The sequence below is a fragment of the Euprymna scolopes genome, chromosome 3 (genome assembly GCF_053919585.1).
Source record: "Euprymna scolopes isolate OS-2025 chromosome 3, ASM5391958v1, whole genome shotgun sequence".
In the NCBI taxonomy this organism is placed as follows: Eukaryota; Metazoa; Mollusca; class Cephalopoda; order Sepiida; family Sepiolidae; genus Euprymna; species Euprymna scolopes.
In genome coordinates this window covers 1,178,701-1,205,151 of record NC_136484.1, presented here as the reverse complement: position 1 = coordinate 1,205,151, position 26,451 = coordinate 1,178,701, and the positions used below count along the sequence as shown (strand labels likewise).

The 26,451-nt window shown below is 32.5% G+C and overlaps 1 long non-coding RNA gene across 1 annotated transcript; it reads right to left on the bottom strand.

Moving 5' to 3' along the window:
• Positions 1-1,591: 1,591 nt before the first annotated feature.
• LOC145252745 (uncharacterized) lies at positions 1,592-21,784 on the bottom strand. Its single transcript, XR_013863666.1, has 2 exons — positions 21,325-21,784; positions 1,592-6,157 (listed from the first exon to the last, which is right to left on the bottom strand). It is a non-coding gene; the product is annotated as an uncharacterized LOC145252745 (long non-coding RNA).
• Between the last annotated feature and the right edge of the window lie 4,667 nt (positions 21,785-26,451).

Genomic DNA, 26,451 nt, shown 5'->3' with positions numbered 1-26,451 from the left:
AATGCAAGACGCCCAAAAGGTGGTGGAACAATGTAAGGAATGCCAATCAATCGACCCTGCACCGGCTAGATATAAAAAAGGGGAACTGCATGTTGAAGAGATTGGCCATTGACATCACACATTATCAACATGAACCGCATGTAACTATGATAGATTGTGGGCCTTGGAGAGTAGCGATATGGCGAAAAATCAAGAATGAAACAGCAGAAGAGGTAACGAGAGTTGTTGAGGAGGTTTTTATGAAAAGGGGGCCAGTAGAAGAGGTGTTGGTGGATAATGGTACATCTTTCCGCTCGGACGTTTTTACAGACTTATGTGCGAAGTGGAATGTGGGGCTATATTTTAGAGCTGCATACCGTCCAAGTGGAAATGGAATTCTAGAGAGACACCATCGCACTATAAAAGCTGTGGCATCAAGAAGCCAGATTTCGCCCCAAGAAGCACTTTTTTGGTACAATATGACGCCGAAGGCTGGTCAAGACGAAAATTCAGTGCCGCACCGGTCTATTTTTTCTTATGAATGGCGACATCCATTGATTGTAACACAGAGAGAAGAACAGGCCTGCGTGGACATCGCAGTTGGTGAAGAGGTGTGGGTGAAACCACCCAATTCTCGTTGCACGACTCGCTGGGGAAAAGGTACAGTGACTGTAGTACTCTCCAAAAACAAGGTAGCGATTGACGAAATGCCTCGTCACATTTTAGATATACAGAGAGTCTCCTTGCCATCAAAGGAAGGGGAGGTTGATGCTGATGTTGAAGTGTCTGAAGAAGAGCCTCTTCGATGATCGCACCGCGAACGAGAATGCCCAGCGTGGATGGCAGACTATGATACTAATTATTGATCTTAGAGATAAAGGGGGCGTGTGGTTAAAAGTAAAGAACCTTGCCTCATCCATCGTGTGGCTCGTGTTAGGAAAGAAAAAAAGGAGAAAATAAAAATGGCCTCCCCCCCCCTGGTATTTATGGACTGAAAATCACGTGATGTGACGAGAGGGGGGAGGGGGTATGCAAATGAGATGTGGTTGGGTCTCTCTATAAAAGAGCCGTCTTCTTTATTTTGGGCATCAGTGTGGAAAGTGCAGAGAGAAGAGAACAGTTGGATTTCAGTTTGAGACTTTTGATCTGAGGTTGAGCTCAAATTTAACGTCATGTTTCCTGTTACAAAATAATATGGGATAAAACGTTAAACGATGAAAATCATTTTGTGTATTTTTAGCTAAAAAGTAACAAAATTAAAAAATGTTTTCTCTGCAATTTTTTAATTGCATTTTTATTTCAATGTTTTATAAATAAATAGTTTATAATATTCTTTAAAAATCTCTCTGGGCAGTAGTTCATTGGGATGTTAATGTTGGACCATTTTAAAGTCTCCTCAATAACAGGCACGTGTCCCATTTCATAACGATATTTATAAAATTGCCAATATCATTTCTTAAAATATCTTTGTTTTGTTTTTAAAATAATTGTTACGACAACCATTGTCTATTGGTTTTTACAAAAAATAATAATCATATATATATATATATATATATATATATATATATATATATATTTATTTTAATCAAGATATCTACGTTTTTATTTTGTAAAAAAATATTTGGCGCTTGTGCATTACTGTTTTGCAGACACCATTTTGTTTTCATTTTTATGATGATAGAACGGGGAAATAATTTAAGTTGACATCTAAATATCAAAGGTTTGCGTTACATCTAATACAATAACAGGAAATAAAACATTAATTATCTAAACATTTATTGAATTTTAAAAAAAGGAAGAAAATTTTTGTAACAAAGTCAATGTTCTGAAATGAATGAAAGTTTTCATATGAAAATGTAAGATTTTAAATTATGAAATAGTTTTAAAAAAGAATTATTGGAATGCATGTTAGTTTTTTGCTCTGAAAAAAATTTTTTTTACAAAAGTTAAATTTTTGTAACAAAGTCAAAATTTAAAAATTTTCATAATGAAGTTAAAATTCTAAAATGAATGAACAATTTCATATGAAAATGTATGACTTAAAAAAATCGTTTTCTGAAAACGAAATATAGACCTGTATTTCATATAATGACAACTTTCATTAATTTTTGTAATGTTCAGGTAATTAATGTTTTATATTTTATCTTATTAGAATTAATGGTTAAAGACTAATAAACAGAGATACATTTATTAGGTCAACATCTGGTATTTTCTTGATTGAATATTTCATATAAACAAGTTTAATGAGATAAGGAATGCTAATAAACAGTGAAGTAACTGTAATGAAGAAAATAGAGTTTGACGAAGACAGTAAAGTAATACTGCAATATAACATGTAACATGCTGTTCATTTAAAGTATTTGTAATCTTTGCATACAAGATAGCATACTGTATATATTGCATAACACAGTTAAAATAGTAAAAGGTCTTACTGTGCCCTCATTTTAACAGTTAAAGAATAACTTTATTGGTCATCTTCATTAGCAGGACTGGAGAAAAAGATAAAAGGGTAAGTTGTAGAATGAGTCCATGATTACGGATGGAAACAAAAGTTTGAAGGTCCTGTTTGAGTAGTGAAACAAATTCATGTGTATTGCAGTTAGGGTCTGGCGGTAGCTATGATGGATTCTCTTTGGAAAAGTTAAACCCAGGGTACAAAGCATGGATGGGCTATTCTGTGCTCCAAAAGAGAAGTTTGGTCTGAGACACACGGAGATGCTGTCAGTAACAAATGGTGACTAAGAAAGAGAAAGTTGCAATGTGTTAAAGTCTTTTTATAAACTCTGCCATATGCTCAGCTTGCTTGAGGGATGGCCTCTGACTGAGCAAGTCAGAAGTTGGTAGGTTTCACGAATCAGCACTGAGCTTATAAACCAAAAGTAGATTCAAAATCTTAAACCGTGAGATGTTGCTGCTGCTTCTACACCTGCTTATTAAGCTCTCAGATTTCTTATATTACCATCAATAAGAAAACAATGAAATTCTTGATTTGGATGTTCATACCATCATTCTAATTAAACAAATCCTTTTTGCAGATTTCAGTATGGTTCTGTGTACTGTTAAGAGGAACACAATCTGTGTAGTGTTAGAAGGGACACAGTCTGTGCAGTGTTAGAAGTGACACAAACAATACTGTGTTTGAAAGGACACAATCAGTATTGCAATAGAAGGGACACAATCTGTGTAGTGTAATAAGGGACACAATATGTGTAGTAATAAAAGAAACACAATCTGTATGCTGTTAGAAAGACCATAATCAGTGCTGTGTTAGAAGTGACACAATCATTAGGAGAGATACAAACCCTGTAATGCAACGAGCCACACAATTTGTGCAGTGTTAGAATGGGCATAATCTTTGTAGTGTAAGGAGGCACACAATTTGTGCAGCGTTAGAACGGGCACAATCAGTGCAGTATAGTATGTAGTGTAAGAAGAGAGACAATCTGTGCAGTATAAGGAGGGACACAATCTGTGTAGTGTTAGAAGGAACACAATCTCAGATATTTGTAGAATAAAGAGAAAAAGCCACATTTATTTTTTAAAGCAATTGTTTATGTCATCTTCATTAACATGTAAATGAAAGAAATTAGGAACATTCATTGGCTGCAAAAATACTATTAATATTTTATATCCTGAAATCAAAGACTCGTAGCATAGTGGATATAGCACTTGGTAAAATTCAGTTGTTAGTTACTATTTTCTGGAATTTGAAGCTTCAATCCTTACCGAGGGTGACATTTAAAAAATTACAATTGTTAATTACTTAGGACTTCTACCCAATAATGGTTGATGGAATAAGAGTAGTGTTCGAAATTTCTTGCAGATTCCAGAGTTCCACAGAAAGATTTCAGAGTTTGATAAGATACACCTGAAGAAGCTCGGAGGATACACTGACTGAAACATTATGAAAATAACACTCAAGAGGAGAATAGCAATCTGAAGAATACAAATAATACGAAAGACAGTCTTCTTCCTTAACTGGTTCTTCCTGTATTCTGCTTTTTACACAGCATGCTCCAAATAGAAATGTTGTCTGCTACTAGGTTAGTGAACAGCTTTTAGGTGTTAGTAGGGCAGCATATTAGTCTCTATTTAATTGGCAGTTGTTTCTTGCTCGTTTAGGGTATCGTTTTTTCCTAGTCATATTATTGTGGCCTTCTAAGCTTTAACATCAGTGCATTTTCGAATGTCTGTATATTATATTTGAAAGAAAAGGTTATTGTTCCATTTTTTAGTTGAATGTGGTAAGTAATCAAGAATATTATTTTGCTCCTCCTCAACGGTCAGCATCATAATGTTATAGCTTATCATACTTGTGGTCTTATCTTAGTTTTGACGGACTCCAGGATAAGAATTTATATAATCTGGTATAGTATTCAGCTTAATGGTGTTCTTTTATGTTGCATCATTTAAAAATGACACTATTCCTTTTATAAACCAGTTTGTATGCTTTCTGGCGGGATCTTATTTCTACTTTTAATATGTTCATTTGAATATTTAGTCAGGCTTCAGTTGTATATTAAAGCGTTGTTATATCAGGTTATTCCTAACAAACTCTGTACAGAGAGACTTATAGCAACCAAAGATTCTGTATAAAATGTATTCAAACGCTCTGGAGTGATTCAGCATATGTTTTACTAACTTTGATTTTTGGAAACACAAATAACCACATATTTTACCAGAATGTGTATTTTCCTCTTTGTTTTTAATAAGCTTCAGTTCATTGCAAAAATCAAAGGAGCTAACTCCTTGAGCTAGTCCTTGATTTCATTAAGATTTGGATTTATATCTTAGGGCCTTTTTAAGAATAGATGTTGTGGCTGCTATCTGTATTTCGTTACAGCCCTGTCTTCCAGGAATTTTTTCCAAGTACGTATTAAGTTTGTTTTTAATTAGGCCAGTTGCTCCTATCACAACTGGTATGTTTATTTCTTTCGGAGACCATGTTGTTTTTAAATCATTTTTCAGGTCCTGATATTTTCCTTGGTGTGAATTTTCATATGTGTAATTAAACTTGATTTATGAGAACAAGAAAATTCACATGTTTTACAAGAATATGGTTTTTCCCCAGTGTGAGTTCTCACATGCCTCACTAAACTTGATTTTTGATAACAAGAATATTCACAGATTTCACAAGAATATGGTTTTTCACCTGTGTGAAGTCGCATATGGGTTACTAAATTTGATTTCTGAGAAAAAGAATGTTCACATATCTTGCAAGAAAATAACTTTTCTCCACTGTGTGTTGGCATATGCCTTGCTAAAGTTGATTTATCAGAACAAGAATATTCACATATTTCGCAAGAATATAGTTTTTCGCCACTATGTTTTCTCATATGTTTCACAAAAGTTGATTCCTGCGTACAAAAATATTCACATAATTCACAAGAATATGGTTTTTCTCCACTGTGAAGTCGCATATGTGTCACTAAATTTGATTTTTGAGAAAATGAATGTCCACATTCGTTACAAGAAAACTGCTTTTCACCACTGTGTGTGCGCATATGTATAGCCAAATTTGATTTATTCGAACAAGAATATTCACATAATTTACAGGAAAATGGTTTTTCTCCAGTATGAGTTCTCATATGTGTCACTAAACTTGCTTTCTGAGAACAAGAATATTCACAGATTTCACAAGAATATGGTTTTTCGCCAGTGTGAATTTTCATATGTGTCACTAAGTTTGATTTATAAGAACAACTATGTCCACATAAATTACAAGAAAATCGCTTTTCGCCACTGTGTGTCAGCATATGTTTCGCTAATGCTGATTTTTCAGAACAAGAATATTCACATATTTTACAAATATATGGTTTTTCTCCAGTGTGAGATTTTATATGCCTCACTAGATGATATTTCCGAGAAAAAGAATCTCCACATACTTGACAACAATATAGCTTTTCTTTGTAGGTAACCTGCATACTTTAATAAAATTGATTCTGACAAGAATTTTCACAAATTTATCCTGTCTCCAATTTTTTTTCACTAATATGAGTTCTCATATGTTGTACTGAATTTGATTTCATGTAAAAAAAAATATGGCTACCACTTCACAAGAATATTTTGTTTATTTGGTGTGTGTTCTCATCTATAAGAATTATTAATATAAAATCATTCACATACTTTTCAAGTGTTTTTCCAAGTGTGTCTCTGTATATTTATCAATCAGGAATATCTGTAAAGAAAAAGCATTATTTTTATCTGATAAGCAATCGAAGTCATAACTTTAAGATAGAATTCAGTATTTATCATTATCAATACCATAAAATTGAACTTAGCTCTACTAGAAGGAATTTACCCGAAAAAAATAAGTTAAGATTTTTAGGATACAGTTGGTTAGAAGACAGGGTTTCGTTTAGCATTAGGATAAATTATACCTAGAGATTTTACATGATAAAATTATGAGACAAAGAAACGTTGATATAAAGTGTACATGTGTTTAATGGTCTTATAAGTTTTTCAAACATAAACACTATTTTCTTTAATTAGTCACAAAGCCTTTGTTTTAAATCTCCATGGCTTCTAAGTCAATCATCAGTTTTATTTCAAGAATGTATGCTAATGTTAACACTACAATATTGATCGTCAGTCGTTTACCATGAAAGAGTTTCAAGGATTTTTTTCTCTTTACTCTGTAGATATTTCACTATCTTGATAGGTTTTCTTTTTTATCATGCTCATTATATATAACAGATAGATTGATATTGAGAATAACAACAAGAATAAGATTAAGAGATAAAAGATATACCTAGACTTTTACATGATATAAGTCATGGTATAAAAGAAAACATTTGTTTAATACTCTACAATATATATATATACATATATATATATATATATATATATATATATATATATATATATATATATATATATATATATAGAGAGAGAGAGAGAGAGAGAGAGAGAGATAGAAGAAGTGAATATAAGATGTTTTACATGATATAATTCATGCTATAAAAACTAAAATCATAGGCATGAGTTTCAATGTAAGACAAACAGACATTACACGCCTCAACTCCGCACATAGTTTTTTGTAGCTACGATTTTAATTAGTAGACCATCATGACCAAATTGCAATATGCTTTCTTTGGAGTAAAAAAGAGTAAACAGACATATATATTGATGGACTAAAAATTACATTAAAAAAATTATATAGCTTTCAAGGTTACAAAAGTTTTCAAGAATGAATATATATATATATATATATATATATATATATATATGTCATCTATAGAAAAACAGCTTTGATGTACCACAGTTGTAGTCTGGCCGGTACCTAAAATTGGGATCAAAACTCAACTATGGAGTGGTGGGCATTTCTGCTTAAAAAAGGCAAAATCTCAATGTAACCATTATCAATTGCTGGAGAACTTAATTATTTTATCACTTCTTTAAAAGCTCATTTTATCTTTTACAAAGCAAGCCCAAATCCTTTCAAATGTTCCCCAAATTCCTTTGCCAATACCTTCATTACAGCTATCATTATATCCTAAATTAATGAATCAGTGGTGTCTTTTATTTGCTTCTTTATTTAATACAATTTTTAAAATGGTTGCCATAATCTCCAGTGTAACATTTAGTCCAAATCCTATGGCAGCCAATAAGTTTTGTCTTAATAGCAGATCAGCTGAAACTGCTATAGTTTTCTTTGCTACATATAACTGCAAGTAGGCAGACTTAAGTTCCACATCGCTGTTCATTATTATCTGCTCATTGCTGCTTACTCCCTGTATGACACGCCTCAAAATGGTTCAATTTAGGAAGTCTAACACTGGCCTGACTTTTCCTTTTGTAGCCTGAAACACTATCAATAGTAACACACCTTTTTCTTCTCTCTTCCCTGGTAAAAGAATACCGTTCACTACGTTTTTCTTTTCAGAGAATTCTTATAATATTTTACTCTATTCTATAACATTGGAAGCTCTTCCTTCTATTTCCATTTTATGGATTCAAATCCTCAATTTTACAAACATTCAGCTGATGGGCACTTATTGCACCGTGTACATCTCTGAACTTTACCTCAACTTTCTGTATAATTACACCTTATATCTTATTGATTATATACAATTATACTCTACATACTTTTATCCCCATATGCTGGGATCCTTTATATTTTATGTCCCTTCCAACAACTGATTTCAAAGTGCCACTCCTATCGCATCCACTCATAAGTTATGAATTGATTAAAGTGGTGGCGCAGCCAATATTGAAAAGTGCAGTCATTACTGGATTATTCATCGTATCTTTTATTATTGGAAGAAATCAATACTGTGCCTTCATTTTGTTGGCATGGTATCAGCTGGTGCACAACTCACTCGGGCATTTTTTGCTGAATCTGAGGACAATATCTTACAATCTGACCAACTTTTCACAATTGTAGAATATTACAATCTTGAATCAAGTGTGGACCTCGACATCTAAAGCAGTGAATGGTTCATTCCTTTTGAGCGTTATTTCTCAGTGTATTGCTTTGTGCACCACTGCCACTGTCTCCTGAATGCTGACTAAAAATCGTTCAGTTAATATCAGTTTGATAACATCCCTTCTATGTGAGGTAATGTTGTAGAGCAAGAGATACCTCAACCGAGAATCCCGTAATGATTCAACCCTCTCACTAAGTATTCTGCTAATCCAGCCAATCTTTTAATTGCATTGAAATAAACATTAACTGATTCTCCAACCCACGTCAATCATTCCAGCTTTGCATATGCTTTAAAAATCCCTTTGGTGAATGCCGTCACTAATCTTATTTCTATCTATTCCTCATCTGATTGGTATTAATTGCTCATCTCAATGTGGACATCAAGAACATTTCCATGCAGAAAGAGAAGAACAAAACTAGCAAGATCTTGTTCGTTTTTTAGCTTAGCCACCAATTTTACCTTTTTGAGCCACCCGATATCACCTTCTCCACTAAAAAGTGGTATTACATCCTTGTTCAATCTAAGTAGTCCTGATTCCGTGATCTATTCTTGAAGTATTAGCTTGTTTTTGAAAAAAAACAAAAACAAAAAAACGTTACCAACTCTGCAGCTGGTGTCCATTCTTCTTAACTCAATTCACAACACTATATCTGCTCTCTCTCTCACTCAGCTGTCAAAAACTCGACACTGCTCTCTCTAACTCGTTCTTCTTATAGCCATTATTCCCCCTCATACACAAATTAATACAACAAAGAATCAATGAACTTACGTTTTTATTTTTCCTTCTCATGACAGGCAACACAAACATGATGTTGGTTGTGAGTAGTTTATTTTTATTTACATTTTAAACCACAGTAAATAGTGCTTTAATACACATGAATCAGATATTCTTTAATAAGATGTTGACATTCCACGAATTATCTCAATTATTCAAATTTCTAAATTGCTTAAATGAGAGCACCAATTCTATCAAGCAGTCGAAATCATGCAAAACTATTCTGATTTTTTAATGATAACCAATCGTGGTTATTTCTTTTACAAAACTTTTGACACATCTACCTGCCATGATATTCACGTACAATTTTTTGACACATTCTGATATTTTTTATTCTAGTGAACGTACAGCATGAAATCGTTACAGTTGAATAAAGTAATGATAACAATTTTGGCAGAAGACATTTTGAAAAATAATTTAAGACTAATATCGTGATGGATATAGAGAGCAATCTTGTTCTCTACGATAAAAATAAAATTTCTAGGTATCGAAATGGCTACAAACTACCACTATTTTTACTATGAGAGAAAAACAGTCTAATAATTTAAATCGCATTCTGTTGATAGTATATGTCTATTTATCTGATATATAACTGATGAAACAAGAGAAAAATGAAATACTCAAATTCATGGCAAATTTCTAGCAAAATTGATCTAATGACTTCTAAAGAACGAAGAGTCTGCTGCTTTCCTATAGTATTCCAAAACCACACAATGCAAAGTAGAACCCAACTAGAACTCCTTCTCCTAACACCTTTCCAACTTTTCAGAAGTATAAACAAAAATTTTTTTTATTACATTTTCACCCCAAACGAGGCACATTGCCACTTTGATGTAGGGAGCTACTATCAGGGACATAATCTACAGGGGAACTATGTGGGAAGTTAGGCAGCAAGATGTTGGTTCATGTTACACTTGAACTTCTGCATGTCAGTACAGTTGGGGAAGCAGGAACCTGGAAAGGAATTCCAAAGTTTAGCAGTTCTGGAGAAGAACTACTGGAGTAGAAGGCTCTCTTACATCTAGGGATCTTTAATGTGAAAGGGTATGATTTAGCCGTTTGTCGGGGATATTTACGTCGAGGGGGTACAAGTGCTTGCAGTTCATTGGAGTATTCACCGTTAAAGTACTTGTAGAACAGGCAGAGGGATGCTACATTTCGTCGATAGGACAGGCCTGAAGCTTAGATAACAGTTCAGAACCTATCAGGTTGGCAACTCTCTTTTGAACCTTGTCTAGGAGCGAAAGACTAGTAGCAGATGCATCAGTCCAAATATGACAACAATACTCAATACTCCATACATAGGCAAATTGTGGCCTTATTGAGGTACAGGATACTTTCAGGCATTAGTAGCTTTCTAGCACAGTAGAGAGAACCTACCTTCTTCGCAGCAGTCCTGGCAATGCTCTCAATTTAATTGTTCCAACTCATGTTTACTGTGAACGTTAGGCCAAGGTGGGTAAAAGATGTACTTTTAGATAAAGAGTCATTGGCCATTGCTATTGGCGGTAGGGAAGGGTTCTTGTAATTATTGAAGGAAACGAATTTAGTCTTGGCAGCATTGAAGGTGATCATCCATTTTTGTCCCCATTCCACTACAGATTGGAAGCCATCCTCTAGTGTCTCTGCCATTTCTTTAGATATGTGTTCATTTGTTTTCCTGTCGTGTCTGTTATAGAGTGTGGTGTCATCAGCATATATACCCATCTCACAGACAATTTTGTCAGGGAGGTCATTTATGAATATTAGGAATAATCAAGGTCCAAGGATAGACCCTTGAGGCATTCCCACATTTATATCAGACAACCTGGATTTTTCTCTTATTTAAGAAGGATTTAATTATGTTAAGTATACTTCCAGTGATACCGTATGATCTGATTTTCCTGAGAAGACCTTCATGTCATACCCTGTCAAACCCCTCAGATATATCTAGAGCTACCACTCTACCCTCACCTACTTTGTCCAGTGAATGGTATATACGTTCAGAGATTACAGTTAGGATGTCTGCTGTGGAGCAGACTTGCCTAAATCCATATTGTTGGTTGGTCAAAAGTTTTGCATCTGTAAGGTGATTGACTAGAGCTTGGTTAATTATGAACTCAAATATTTTAGCGAAAAGTGGGAGGAGGCTAATGGGGCGATAATTTAATGGGTCAGTTCTTTCGCCAGAATTCTTGAAAACTGGTACCCCAGAAGCAGTTTTCCAGCAGACAGGAAAGCAAGATTCATTCAGGCATTTGTTATAGAGTTTAAAGCAAACTGGAGCTACTTCGGCGGAACACTTTTTTAATAGCACAGCTGGGATGAGATTGGATCCACATACTTTTGAAGTGTCAAGATTTATGATAGCATGCACCTGAGAAGGGGTTCTTTTCAGATTGTCTAGTGTGGTGTCTGTCCGCAAAGCAAATTCTGGGAGGGGGTAGTTAGCAGGGTCCAGTGTGGAGTTGAAGGCAAACCGACTGGCAAGCATGTTAGCCTTCTCAGTTGCTGAGCAAACAACCTCATGATTGTTGGATAGTGGGGGAATTGCTGATTGCCCATTATTTACTACACTGTTGTAGATTTTCCATGGTTTTACGCCAATATAACAAGATAGAGAAGGTACAACTAACATTGTAAAATTTTAAGTATCATTATTCAAAACAACAAGGTACTTCAAGAAAGTTGACAGGGAAGCGATCAGAGATGTTGCATATGGAAATGTCTTTTCTCTTCCTGCAGAATAGTTTGCAAATGAGGAGGTCGACCCAACAAACTCCCTTCCAGATTTTCCTTGTTATACATAAGCCACACTATGATCTGAAAATCATCCCTTCCTATGTTTGTGATAAAACACCTAGACACCTCAAAGGCTTGTGGGCCTGATCTCACATTTGTTATGCTATTAAAAAATGTTCTGCTAAAGTTGCCACAGTTCTCTCCAGTCGTCACTAAATGCCTTAATGAATGCTTCTCTGACTGCTAGAAAATTGATTTTGTGGTATTAGTAATTTTGGTGAAAGAACTGACACATTAAATTATTGTCCTGTTAGCCTCCTCTATCTTGCCAAAATCTTTGAGTCCTTAATTAATCAAGCACTAACTAATAGATACAACTTCATTTTGTATGGATTTAAGCAAGATCGTTCTACTGCAGATATCCCAACTGTAATCTCTGGACGTATATACCATACACTGAATAACACAGAGGATAGCTAGGGCAGTAGCTTTATCTAAGGTCTTTGACAGGGTATGGCAGGTTTTCTTATGAAGAATCAAATATGATATTACTAGAGGAATATTTACCATAATCAACCTTTCTTAAATAAAAGAAAAATCCAGGTTATCCTCCATAGTTTTACATCAAAATAACATAATATGTGTGTGTGTGTTTCATGGATCAATCCTTAGACCTTTATTATTCCTCATATTCATAAATGACCTCCCTGATAAAATTGTCTTTAAAATGGGTATATTACATTTTGTAACAGGCATGAAAGGAAAATGAATGAACATGTACTTAAGGAAATGGTTGAAATCTTAGAGGAAGACCTCCAGTCTGTAGTGGATTGGGGACATATTTGGATGGTAACATTTAATACTGCCAAGATTAAACTTCTTTCCTTTGATAATTACAAGAAACCTTCTCAACCACTAATAGCCATGGCTACTGATACATTACCTGAAAGTATTTTAATCAAACTCCTCGGATTAACATTCACAAGCAACATTAATTGGAACAAATACATTGAGGCCATTGCAAGGTGGATTCTCTCTCTACCATACTAGAAAATTACTCACATCTGTATCTTTACAAGGCCACCATTCGGCCATGCATAGAGCACTGTTGCATCATCTGGGCTGGTGCATCTGCCACTAGTCTATCACTTATAGATAGGTTAGAGACTTTTTTGAACACTAAGAGGTCCTGCACTGTAAACCAAACTCCAACTCCTGTCTTATCGCTGAAACATCGCATTCCTCTTATATAAATATTTTAATGGTGTGTACCTTAATGAGCTCTAAGCTCTTATACTCCTTTAAAATAAATATCCCTAGATTAACCGGATAAGCAGCAAAATCCCACCCCTAAACAATAGAAATTCCTCGATGCTAAAAAACTTTCTAATGAAAGTTTCTGTCTTTGAACTGCTAGACTTTGGAATTCTCTTCCAGATTCCTATATCACTGACTGTACTGATATGCAGGAATTCAAGTGTAATGTGAACAGACATCTCGTTGCTCAACTCCCTACATAGTATTCCTGTAAATTTGGGACCAAATAGTAGCCCTTTACGTCAAAGTAGCACTGTGCCTTGTTTGGGGGTGAAATAAATAATAAAAATAATTTTTATAAACTATTAATCCCAAACTGTGCATTCATATCACAATACTTAGTTTGCTGCACCTTATCATAACAATCAATCTCAAAAGCAATATAAAAACATCCAAACTAAACATCATGGATAAATAGTTGAAGATATAAACTACAAGCATAAAAACTTTTACCAAAATTAGTGTATTTTACATTTAATCAGACAAAAATGTTTTATATACTATAAAACAAAACAAGCAAACCAAACACCATGAATAAATATTTGAAGATAAAAACAAAAACTTGAAGCATAACAACTTTTTATCAAAAGACCAAATTTGATAAAAATATATAAGTCAAACATTTTTGAAAATATTAATACTGGCCTGCAACAATTTACCAGTTTTCCCAAGTTTCAGTGTCCATGCAGACCAGACCACGACTGCTGTTTATTGGAAAAAATGGATAAACTAGAGAATTTATTCCTTGCTCTCAACATCGACAACAACATAACAAGGCAAGCAGCTCTTCATTATGCAGATGAAATTTTCGATATATTTCATAATTTCACAGGCCAGAAAAAAGGGAATAGGCTCAATCACCATTTCAGATGAGAGTTCCAGAATATCGAATGAGAATGACATTACAAAAAAAACGTTGACCAACCATTTTACGCCTCAAAATAATTTTTGAGTTTCAACGAGCCATGCAGAACCTGGAGAAAGTCTAGACTCCTACCGTGCACAGCTACAGAATCTGGCCTCCACATGCAATTCTGAAAGTATCAATTGGGAGGTCTTAGTCCAAATTCAACAAGGGTGTACATCATCTAAAGTTAGTAAAAAAGCTTTAAGAGACAATTCTACATTGGAACAAGTTCTGGGCGAATAGCAGTGAGAACCATGTGTCATACACACTGTAACAGCCACAAATATCGCACCAACAGTAGAAAAGACAATCATTTTAGACCCAGGCAGCAAAATAGCCACTATGAAACCTCGAATAGAAAAAAAAGGATGGCAGACAACAGTCTTGCAACTATTACATGTACTCTCCAACACACCTGACTTGTCCAACCCAAAGAAAAGAGTGTAAAATCCGACACAAAAAGAACCAATTTGCAAGAGTATGCAACGCTAAGACAGTAAAAGAAATTCCTTTCACCAATCTTCCTGCATCCCCTTCTATGTCTAGTGTTGCGGACCAGGATATAAATATCCTAACTCACTAAAAAAGAAAATAATAAAACCAATGGAAAGAATGAAACAAAACTCAATTGCTGGATAAAATAAACATGTTGTTTATTTTCTGTTGGAAAATGAATGTTTTAGGTGTAACACGTGTTCATGTCCGCGCGTGAAAAGAGGAGCGAGTAATGTAGTGGAAATGGGAATGACAGTCCAGCATGTAGAAAGGGAAAGAGAGAGAGGGTTAACCTCAGTAAAACCGAGCGTACATGGTGGTGCTTGTCCACGTGGAAATGTCTTCAGGCCACTAGCTGTGGACGCGAATTTGTCTGGTTGATGGACCAAAACAAAAGGGAAAAAAGAGTGAGAAAGTCAATCCAGTTCATGGAGGGAGAAAGCGTATAAAGCGTACGTACTGTCTGTTAGCTGATGTTGCCCATGTGTGCGTACATGTGCGCATATGTGCACGTACATGTGTGTGTGTATGCACGTGAATGTGAGTGTATATACGCGAACATGAATATATCTATGTGAGTGTACGTGTGCGCATATGTTTGTATGCGCGTATGTATATGACAAGAAATATGGCTTGAGATGTGAACGCGTGTTTTTGTGTGAGACTAGAAAGGGCTCGCACAATACTCCCCTTCCCAGGAAAAAAAAATATGCAGTGTATATTGTTTTTTCTTTTTTTAAGTAATGTTTTGGGCAGTTGACTGTTCGTCCTGTTTTTTGCTGTTGGTGTGGTTGTTTAAAAAACGTCAAAAACGGAGTGTGTTCGTAAAAAAAAGTATTTACTTATGCGTGGAAAAGGCGTTTACTCTTGTTTTAGGCTGACATTTGTTTGTTTGTTTTTTTTTTGTTTTTTTTGTGCTGACATGTGCAATGAGTTACTTGGACAGTGAAGTGAATTGTTCGTTTGGAAGGAAAATTTTTGTTCGTATTGACGTGGTGTGTGTAGTTGCCAGTGTCTTCGCAAGTGAGTCTGCGGTAGTGTGTGTACATTGTCTGTATGGGCGTTTGTTGTGCATTCGTTCATGTTGAACGGTGAGTGTGGTTGCCGGCTGTCAACGAAACTTCCAGTTGTGAGTTTATCAGCGTACGTGGTGCATCTCAACTCATATTGTTGATTCAACTTCTTCCTATGTATTGATAGGGATGTCCTGTAATTGTTTCTTTGTTGTTGCGTCTGTTGTGCGGGAGGGAATGTGTATAGGCCTATGTGATTTTGCTCCTCACGTTTGTTGCAAGGTAATGTCAGGAAACTGAAAAATGTTTGTCGAGCTCAAATTTTTCTTTATATTTGGTATGAAATCGACAGCTCCATGTTTATTTTTCTGCCGAGGGGTTTCGTCATTGTTGTTTGTAGTGATTCTTCTCCGTAGCAGTTCACTTGTTTTTCTTTGTTGAAATGTTCGTTTTTTTCTTTATCAAATAAAATGCGCATCTTGCTCCAAACAATTAATTCCAAAAAGGTAGAGTCACCATGCGTGTTCGTTTCACATCAGTCGGTCGCCGGTTTGTTGTGGACTTGTTGTTATAGGAGGAAATGCATGTTCCTCTTGCGTTCAGGTGTCACCAATTTGTTGAGGTGCGCAAAATAGGAAAAATGGATTGCTTTGAGGAAGGAACGAACAACGTGTTTATTGAATTAAATGAATTAGGATTTATTTTGTGAAGAAACAAATGAAAGAAAAGGGTACAGCACGTGTTTAGCTTGGTCTGCGTCTCTCGCTGTTAGCTGGTGAGAAGGAAAGTCTATTGTTGTATAGAGAGAGAGAGTGTATGTGTATGAGTGTTTCGTTCAAACACATCCATTTCATTTTAAAATAATGGGGGTCACCATCGTTTGTTGTGGGCCAGGATATGAATATCCTAACTCGCTAAAAAAGAAAATAATGAAACGAATGGAAAGAATGAAACAAAACTCAATTGCTGGATAAAATAAATATGTTGTTTTTTTTCTGTTGAAAAATGAATGTTTTAGGTGTAACACGTGTTCATGTCCACCCATGGAAAGAGGAGCGAGTAATGTAGTGGAAATGGGAATCACAGTCCAGCATGTAGAAAGGGAAAGAGAGAGAGGGTTAACCTCAGTAAAACCGAGCGCACATGGTGGTACTCGTCCACATGGAAATGTCTTCAGGCCACTAGTTGTGGACGCGAACTTATCTGGTTGATGGACCAAAGCAAAAGGGAAAAAAGAGTTAGAAAGTCAATCCAGTTCATGGAGGGAGAAAGCGTATAAAGTGTACGTACTGTCTGTTAGCTCTTGCCCCCACACATAGTAGCAGATGGCGTGATGTGCGCGGGTGCTCATGCCCCGAAAGGGGCGAATGGTCCATTGACCGCTCAGCTCGAGAGCTAAGTCGAAAAGAAGAAAGCAGCTTATTGCTCTTGCTTTTATGGTTGTTTCCGGATATCTTTTGCGCATGTGTGGATTTCCTCCAAAGGGGAAGTGATGTTGCCCATGTGTGCGTACGTGTGCACGTATGTGTGCATACATGTGTGTATGTTAGCGTGTATGTGTATGCACGTGAATGTGAGTGTATTTACACGAATGTGAATATATCTATGTGTGTGTACATGTGCGCATATGTTTGTGTGCGCGTATGTATATGACAAGAAATATGGCTTGAGATGTGGACGTGTGTTTTTGCGTGAGACAAGAAAAGGCTCGTACACTAATGATGAGTCAGTATACACAGATAAATTTATAACAACAGAAAGTTGGCACCCTTGTTAATAATTCCCCAGTAATGTTCGTTTTAGACACTGGTGCTAGTGTCAACATAATAACTGGACATGTATACGATGGTCTAAAACAAACCATCTGTATGCAAGACCCTGATTTGGATACAGATCCAAATATGCAATACCTATCTGAAAATTTATCAATAACAATATAAAATTTCGAGACAAGTCCTGCAGAGTCAAAATCGTGGTTGACAGTGAAAGTCCTTTACTTGAATTCAGAATTTACTTAGTGTCCACTCTGCTAAAGCACTGGGCATGATGACATTCAATTTTACGTTCAATATGACAGTCTCCATTCCAGACGAATTTCCAACAGTTTGATGGAAAATGAGAAAAATTTCTAGAGTCACCATCAATCTCCACAGTGACTCTTCAGTTTTCCAAGTAGACAACGAAGCACATATCATGAATAATTATATTTTAAACAAAATATATATATATATATATATATATATATATATATATATATATATATATATATCAGGGTTCTACATTGCGGTTGAAACAGTCGCATTTGCGAATGATTTTTCAAAGTGGCGACCAGAAATAATGAAACGCTTATCTTTTGTCGACAATCTTCCAAATCGCACTACTGAGTGAAAAATATCTTTTCAGCTTTTTTTAATAAAACGAACAAAGTAAAATTATTTAAACAATAAAAGATTTAACAAAACAATTTACTTTTTTAACAAGGGCTGTTTTAAAAAAAACATCTGAGGAAATTTGAATGTTTATACTTTTAAGTTTCAACATAAAATTTTGTTCATATTTAGAATTACACTTATTAAAAAAATTACAAACAAATCTTTATGATGTACGTACTCGTCACAGAATGAAGATGTCATATTCTAAAAATCATGTGGATTTGGCTAGTAACTTTTTTATTTGGCTAGTAAACGAAAATATTTAGTTGTCAAAGTCAATTAAAAATAAATTTGCCATAGAGCCCTGTATATATATATATATATATTTCTTTCACAAGTAATTGAGCACTCTTCTGCATAACACATAATTACACTCACGTGTGCGTAAGATAGAGACAGAGGAGGAGGAGAATATCGGGAAACAGGGTTCCTCCTTTTTCTCTCTATCTCATGCACATCCCTAGTTTTCAGTGACTGAAATGGCCTAGTAGTACCATATAGAATGTGTGCTCACATAGTCTGGCAACTAGACAACCTTGGAATTTAAAGATTTGTTTATTTTATGTTAGAAATTATTATTTTCTTAGAAATCATAACTTATAGTTAAATGAACATATTTTATATTCAAATCTAAATGTGAGATTAAATAATTTATTTTCAGAAGTTTTTTGTTTGTTTTTCATAGATACATATTTTATTTTAATACTTATGCAGTTCACGAACTATGCTATTTTTTAGACAGAATATTCAAGTTGGATTCTATTTTATGGTATTTTTATTTATTAAATTGTTAGGTGCCCTCTGGACTATAGTCTTTTTATAACGTTTTCTTGGGGGAGCCAAAGCTTCATTGACATGCAAATCAAATTACATAGATTAATTACTAGGTATGTGCAAAATGAATGGCCGATGCTCAAAATGTATAAACATTTTGACCACTCCCTTAACTTAAAAATTCACCAAAAATCAGGAAACTAAATTTTAATTATATTTTCAGTAATTATAAAACAATGATCACGAAATATAACGAACCTATTATTTTTATTTGAATCTTAGAGTAAAGTTAGGCTTTTCAGTAGTAAAAAAAAATAAATAAATAAATAATGAATTTGTTTTTGCGCTTTTTTATGAAAATAAAGCATCGTAAATTAACGATTACAAAAAAAAGAAGTAATTATTTTTTCAGGAACATTACAAAAAAAAAATAAAAACCCTAAAATCTGTATTAACGAAATTGATATAACTGGCAGAAAAATAATTTTTGTAACTAACGATATTACCAGTGAATTAAACATTGTTTATTTAATATTTTCACAGAAAATAGTCATAATTGCAAAAAATATTTCTTTTCTTTTTAAAGGTTTACATTTTAGCATAATTTTTATATGTAAGAGTTTAATATTTTCATCGCATGGGACGCATGGATGATCGTTTAACTTTCAGCATAACATAATTTTTATATAATCTTGAAAAATAAAATAAAATTCTAAAAAGTTAAAAGCAGGAACACACAAAAATAATTAAATTAAAAAAATGATGAAAATTATACAAACGTTCATTCTATGTATGTATGTATGGATGCACAGCTCTGTAAAAACAGTCGGTTTTGTGCTTCTCCATCCATCTCTCCCTCCACCCACTTGACGTCATTTTCAGATATGTCTGGAGAAGCTTTTATGTGCTTCAATAATGTTTGAATTTTTACCACTTTTTATTAATAAACAAAGCTCGTTGCTACAACTTGCGCCTTCCGCTCCCCATGTTAAGAATAGGTTTCTAACAAAGTTGTTATTTCCATATAGTCTGTATTCTGCATAAATATCTTAATCATCCAGGGCGTCAAATCGAGATTTTTATAAACTAACTTATTTAAATTTTTTATAAACTAAACTTATTTAAATGTCTAAAATTATTTGAAAAGTTGGGCTTTTTGAGGTACGAAAAAGTTGTTAAAAAACAAATATATAACAAATAAATGCTATCAAAGCCAAGATAAGGTACTTTTCTACTTAACTGAATAAGTGTTTAGAGTTTTTATTTAATGTAAAATGTTTATTCGGTTAAACAAACAAACAAAAAAAGTTTTCAGCACTACCCAAGAACAAGAAAAAAATGGCCACGAACTCTCTTTACATCTTTGAAGTCTCCTCTATAACCACTTCAAAATAAAAAAAATAAAACAAAATAGTGGTAGAAGCCCAACCAATAAATGTCACGGTAACATTTATTGGGTGGGTTTCAACCACTATTTTGTTTGGTAAAACTTGTGGGGTATGTGCTGTTTTATTCTTGTTGTAAAAATGGAACGGGAATTTAATTTTCGTTCTATTTTAAATTCAATACATTTTTATATTACGTCCAACTCATCGTTCACATTCGTCATGTCAACTTTCATCGGTTTTCGGGTATGCTGACAAAGTTAGTGGTGTCTACTCTGATAGCCGTTCTTAACACGAGGATGGAGGTGTCTATTCTGAAAGACATTCTTAACATGGCGAAGTTGTAGTGTTTATACGTTTTAAACATACTCGCAAACCTATAAAAGCCGACATTTCCAATATGAATGGTAAGTTGAGCATATGTAAAAAATCTACCGAAAAGGCATACCAAATTGACTTTTTTGGCTTAAAAATTAAATTATTTCGTTTTTGCTGATAAAATTTTATTTTTATATAAAAAATCCTTTTTTTTTTCTGTTTTTTTTTTACATAAAATGTACGATTATTGAATGCTATTCTTTCGATTACTTTCGGTTGGGGGGGGGGGCACAATTAAAAAAAAAAAGATTAAAACGAAACGAAATTTCAATTTCCGTTCCATATTTACAACAAACGTAAAACAGCGCATTTTACCTTTTGTTTTATTTCTTATTTTGAAGTTTTTGTCGAGACTTCAGAGATATCGCAAACATTTTTTCTTGTTCTTTTACATTAAATTAAACTGTAAAAACTTATCCAGTTAGGTAAAAAAAATAACTTATCTTGTCTTTGATAACATTTAATTGTTATGTACTTGGTTTTTGTTTTTTGTTTTTTTTACATTTTCGTGCCTCTGTGCCCTGTGTCACAGGGCCCCTGAGGTTATAACACAAACCGAAAAGTTTTCGAATAATAATAAAAGAAATGGTGAAAAAATTACCTTTCATACAAGAATGTAGATGACGAAACTAAACACAATAAAAACTTGCTTAAATATTTAAGACTGTTTCAAAAGATTTTGGACTCATTAAAAAAAAATATGGATAAGAAAATCTTACCTTTCATTCCCGAAAAGCAGGGCAAGGGGAGAGTAAAAAAAAAACAGGATAATTTCCTTCTTTTGTGTTCAAATCGAAAGTTTTGTCCCTTGCTTTAGTAAAATCAATACAATTTCTGTTTTGTGTGTCTAATTTGATAAGAAATAAAATATGGGAAGATTGAAACAGATCAAAATTAAAAGATGATAAATACGACTTAAACGTCACATAAAATAATTAACCCATAAAAGAACAATGAAAATTCAACCTGAAACGGTGTTAATAAGTTTTTTGTTCCTTATGTGAAAATGTCTGTTTATTAATGCAAGGAAACGTTTTTCTATCGGATAGGAAGTCCATGCATGAGGCTAAAACAATCTAGCCTATATATCTAAAAAAGTGAAATTATCTGTGTGTGTGTGTGTGTGTGTGTGTGTGTGCATTTCTCTGCCAATTTTCAGTCTACAGACTCGAGATTTGACATAAGGGGTATTGAAATTTGGGAAAAATCTTTTTAATCTATTTTCGGCCAAAAATTTGGCCGTCAAGAAGTACAAGTTCAACGATTTGACCTTTGAAAACTCTACAAAACTCCTCCGCCAATTTTGGTTCTAAACACGTGAAATTTTAGATGTACGTTACTTGGACACGGATAAAATTTTAAATTTGATTTGAGCCCAAAACAATAAATGCTAAGGGGTCAAAAGTGGAGTTAAAAAAATTGACCTTTGCGGTCTCTAGCAAACTATTCAGCCAATTTTGAGTCTAAACATTTGAAATTTTAGATGTAGATTACCTGGACATAAGTCAAACTTTTTAATATATATATATATATATATATATATATATATATATATATATATATATATATATATATATATATATATATATACATAAACAGTACATAGGGCCTGAGCAAAGCCGGGCTGAAATGCTAATGAAAAATAAATTTAAACACGTTTATTGCTTGAGACTACTTTTTTTGCTATTAAAATGGAAATCAGTATTGTGGGTCGAGTACTCAGTAATCATGATATTAAGGAAAGGAAATGGAGCTTTTATTATTTATTTAGTTTATTATTAAATAATTGAGTGATACACAGCAAAGAAACCTGAAATTGATGAATTGTAATTTTTAAGAAACAATTTAACAGAGGACACGAGAAGGATGGGGTCTGGGTATTGGAAGCCATTGAACGTGGCTCAAACCATTGTTGTGGAGAAGAAAGATCTAGAAATATTATTTCTAATTATTAGATCTTTGATCCTACCAGAGAGAGGGATCTTATCTGATATATAGGCGACCTACGAAGGTCTCAAATAATTTTAGAATGGGATATACACTTACAACAAAGTAGTTCATGACGAAAATTTTATGGATCCAGTTGTCGGTCCCGTGATTTTTATCCTCTGCCTCCAAATCAAAAGAGATTCCTGTAATGACCTGGTGCCGGTTCATTGCAGTGTAAGGCTGTTCATGTGCAGTTCTAGGAGATCCACCCTCCCAAGTTTTGTCCTCCTCTGTTTGAGAAGAGGTTAGTTTATTGCTAATCACCTGAAGCGCTCTTATTGGAGAATGCCGACGCGGCTGTCCAAGCACTTGTTGCCGATCAGAGTGCTCTCCTCAAGGCGTCGACTTCTCAATCCCACTTTCCAAGCCTGGTGTTGCAGTTCTTGCAGTGGGAGGGAATTAAATACCTCCAGTTGACCCCTTTATCCACACACAAACCATTTGAAAGTTTATGAGCCCATACTAAAACAAAAATGAGAAAGGTTGGGAATAAAGAGAATATGTTCAATAAGTTGCAGGACTAAACGGGTGTCAATGTTAGTCCCGCAAACTCAAAAAAATAATAATAAAAATCAAGTGTAAAAAAGGAGTTGAACAATCAAGCATAGATGACTGAGGCGAATGGATAAATTAAATGCAAAATTTTTTTTTTTTTTAATTGTAAATGAATGAAAAGAGAAGATAAGAAAGTTTCTTCTTAATTGCTAGTCTCTTCCTGCGACTGAGGTAGTTGAATGAAGTGATGTAAAAAATGAAAGTTCTAACCAGGTCTTTTATGAAGAATTAAACAATATAAAAGTCCATCGCTTACTTAGCGGAGAGATAGAAAAGGGCAAAAAGTCCATCGAGGGAAAAAGTTTATCTCTACGAGGCGAAAAATAATTGTAGAGCATATGCGTGTTTAACGTCGCAGGGACGGAGATCAACGTTGATGTCTACAGCTGTTCAAAGGTCGACTGATTCGTTCGGCAGCAGAAATGCCCCTTTTATACATTTCGACCGGCTCCACAGAGACCTTCAGAAAAAAACATCTCTTAAAATTTGACTTCCTTGTAATCTGATTGGACGAACAGAATAACATCTGTGTGACATAAAATGCTTTGAATTACATCCGCGTGAAAAAGCAAAGTTTAGTTTATATGCCCACAGAATCCGCGTGGGCATAGAAAGACGATGTGCGCACAGCTAGGGTAATCTTTATACAGTTGCGCGCGTGCAACTGGGTTTTACAGTTGAGGCTACGCGCCATTATTCTGTTTGAATAGTCCCAATGCGGCAGCAGCGGGACTATGATAGATATGCATTTGATCAAATTCTTGTGGCAAAGAAAAGGAAAGGGGGAAGTTTTTCAACGCATCAGCAAATGCCTCTGTGAACAAAATTCTGTTAAATTATGTATTATGTAATATTGTTTAACGTTTATTAACATAGTTAAGAAATAGCACATTCTTTTTCACATTTAAGAAATAAAACATTCTTTTAAAAATGTATAAATTTGTTGTTTATTGTTTATTAATATGATTTATAAATAAAATAATATATTGTTAGTTATCATCACTGTTTATTAACATGATTTATAAATTAAATAATATATTGTTTGTTATCATTACTGTTTATTAACATGATTTATAAATTAAATAATATATTGTTAGTTATCATTACTGTTTATTAACAGGATTCATGAATTAAATGATATATTGTTAGTTATCATTACTGTTTATTAACAGGATTTATAAATTAAACAATATATTGTTAGTTATCATTACTGTTTAGTAACATGATTCATAAATAAAATAATATATTGTTAGTTATCATTACTGTTTATTAACATGATTTATAAATTAAATAATATATTGTTAGTTATCATTACTGTTTATTAACATGATTTATAAATTAAATAATATATTGTTAGTTATCATTACTGTTTATTAACATGATTTATAAATAAAATAATATATTGTTAGTTATCATTACTGTTTATTAACATGATATATAAATTAAATAATATATTGTTAGTTATCATTACTGTTTATTAACATGATTCATAAATAAAATAATATATTGTTAGTTATCATTACTGTTTATTAACATGATTTATAAATTAAATAATATATTGTTAGTTATCATTACTGTTTATTAACATGATTTATAAATTAAATAATATATTGTTAGTTATCATTACTGTTTATTAACATGATTTATCAATTAAATAATATATTGTTAGTTATCATTACTGTTTATTAACATGATTCATAAATTAAATAATATATTGTTAGTTATCATTACTGTTTATTAACATGATTTATAAATAAAATAATATATTGTTAGTTATCATTACTGTTTATTAACATGATTTATAAATTAAATAATATATTGTTAATTATCATTACTGTTTATTAACATGATTCATAAATTAAATAATATATTGTTAGTTATCATTACTGTTTATTAACATGATTCATAAATTAAAAAATATATTGTTAGTTATCATTACTGTTTATTAACATGATTCATAAATTAAATAATATATTGTTAGTTATCATTACTGTTTATTAACATGATTCATAAATTAAAAAATATATTGTTAGTTATCATTACTGTTTAGTAACATGATTTATAAATAAAATAATATATTGTTAGTTATCATTACTGTTTATTAACATGATTCATAAATTAAATAATATATTGTTAGTTATCATTACTGTTTATTAACATGATTTATAAATTAAATAATATATTGTTAGTTATCATTACTGTTTATTGAAATAATTCATAAATAAAATATTATATTGTTAGTTATCATTACTGTTTATTAAAATGATTTATTAATTAAATAATATATTGTTAGTTATCATTACTGTTTATTAACATGATTTATAAATTAAATAATATATTGTTAATTATCATTGCTGTTTATTAACATGATTAATAAATTAAATAATATATTGTTAGTTATCATTACTGTTTATTAACATGAGTTAAAATAATATATTGTTAGTTATCATTACTGTTTATTAACATGATTTATAAATTAAATAATATATTGTTAGTTATCATTACTGTTTATTAACATGATTTATATATTAAATAATATATTGTTAGTTATCATTACTGTTTATTAACATGATTCATAAATTAAATAATATATTGTTAGTTATCATTACTGTTTATTAAAATGATTTATAAATAAAATAATATATTGTTAGTTATCATTACTGTTTATTAACATGATTTATAAATTAAAGATTATATTGTTAATTATCATTACTGTTTATTAACATAATTTATAAATTAAATAATATATTGTTAGTTATCATTACTGTTTATTAACATGATTTATAAATTAAATAATATATTGTTAGTTATCATTACTGTTTATTAACATGATTCATAAATTAAATAATATATTGTTAGTTATCATTACTGTTTATTAAAATGATTTATAAATTAAATAATATATTGTTAGTTATCATTACTGTTTAGTAACATGATTTATAAATTAAATAATATATTGTTAATTATCATTACTGTTTATTAACATAATTTATAAATTAAATAATATATTGTTAGTTATCATTACTGTTTATTAACATGATTTATAAATTAAATAATATATTGTTAGTTATCATTACTGTTTATTAACATGATTCATAAATTAAATAATATATTGTTAGTTATCATTACTGTTTATTAAAATGATTTATAAATAAAATAATATATTGTTAGTTATCATTACTGTTTATTAACATGATTTATAAATTAAATAATACATTGTTAATTATCATTACTGTTTATTAACATGATTTATAAATTAAATAATATATTGTTAGTTATCATTACTGTTTATTAACATGATT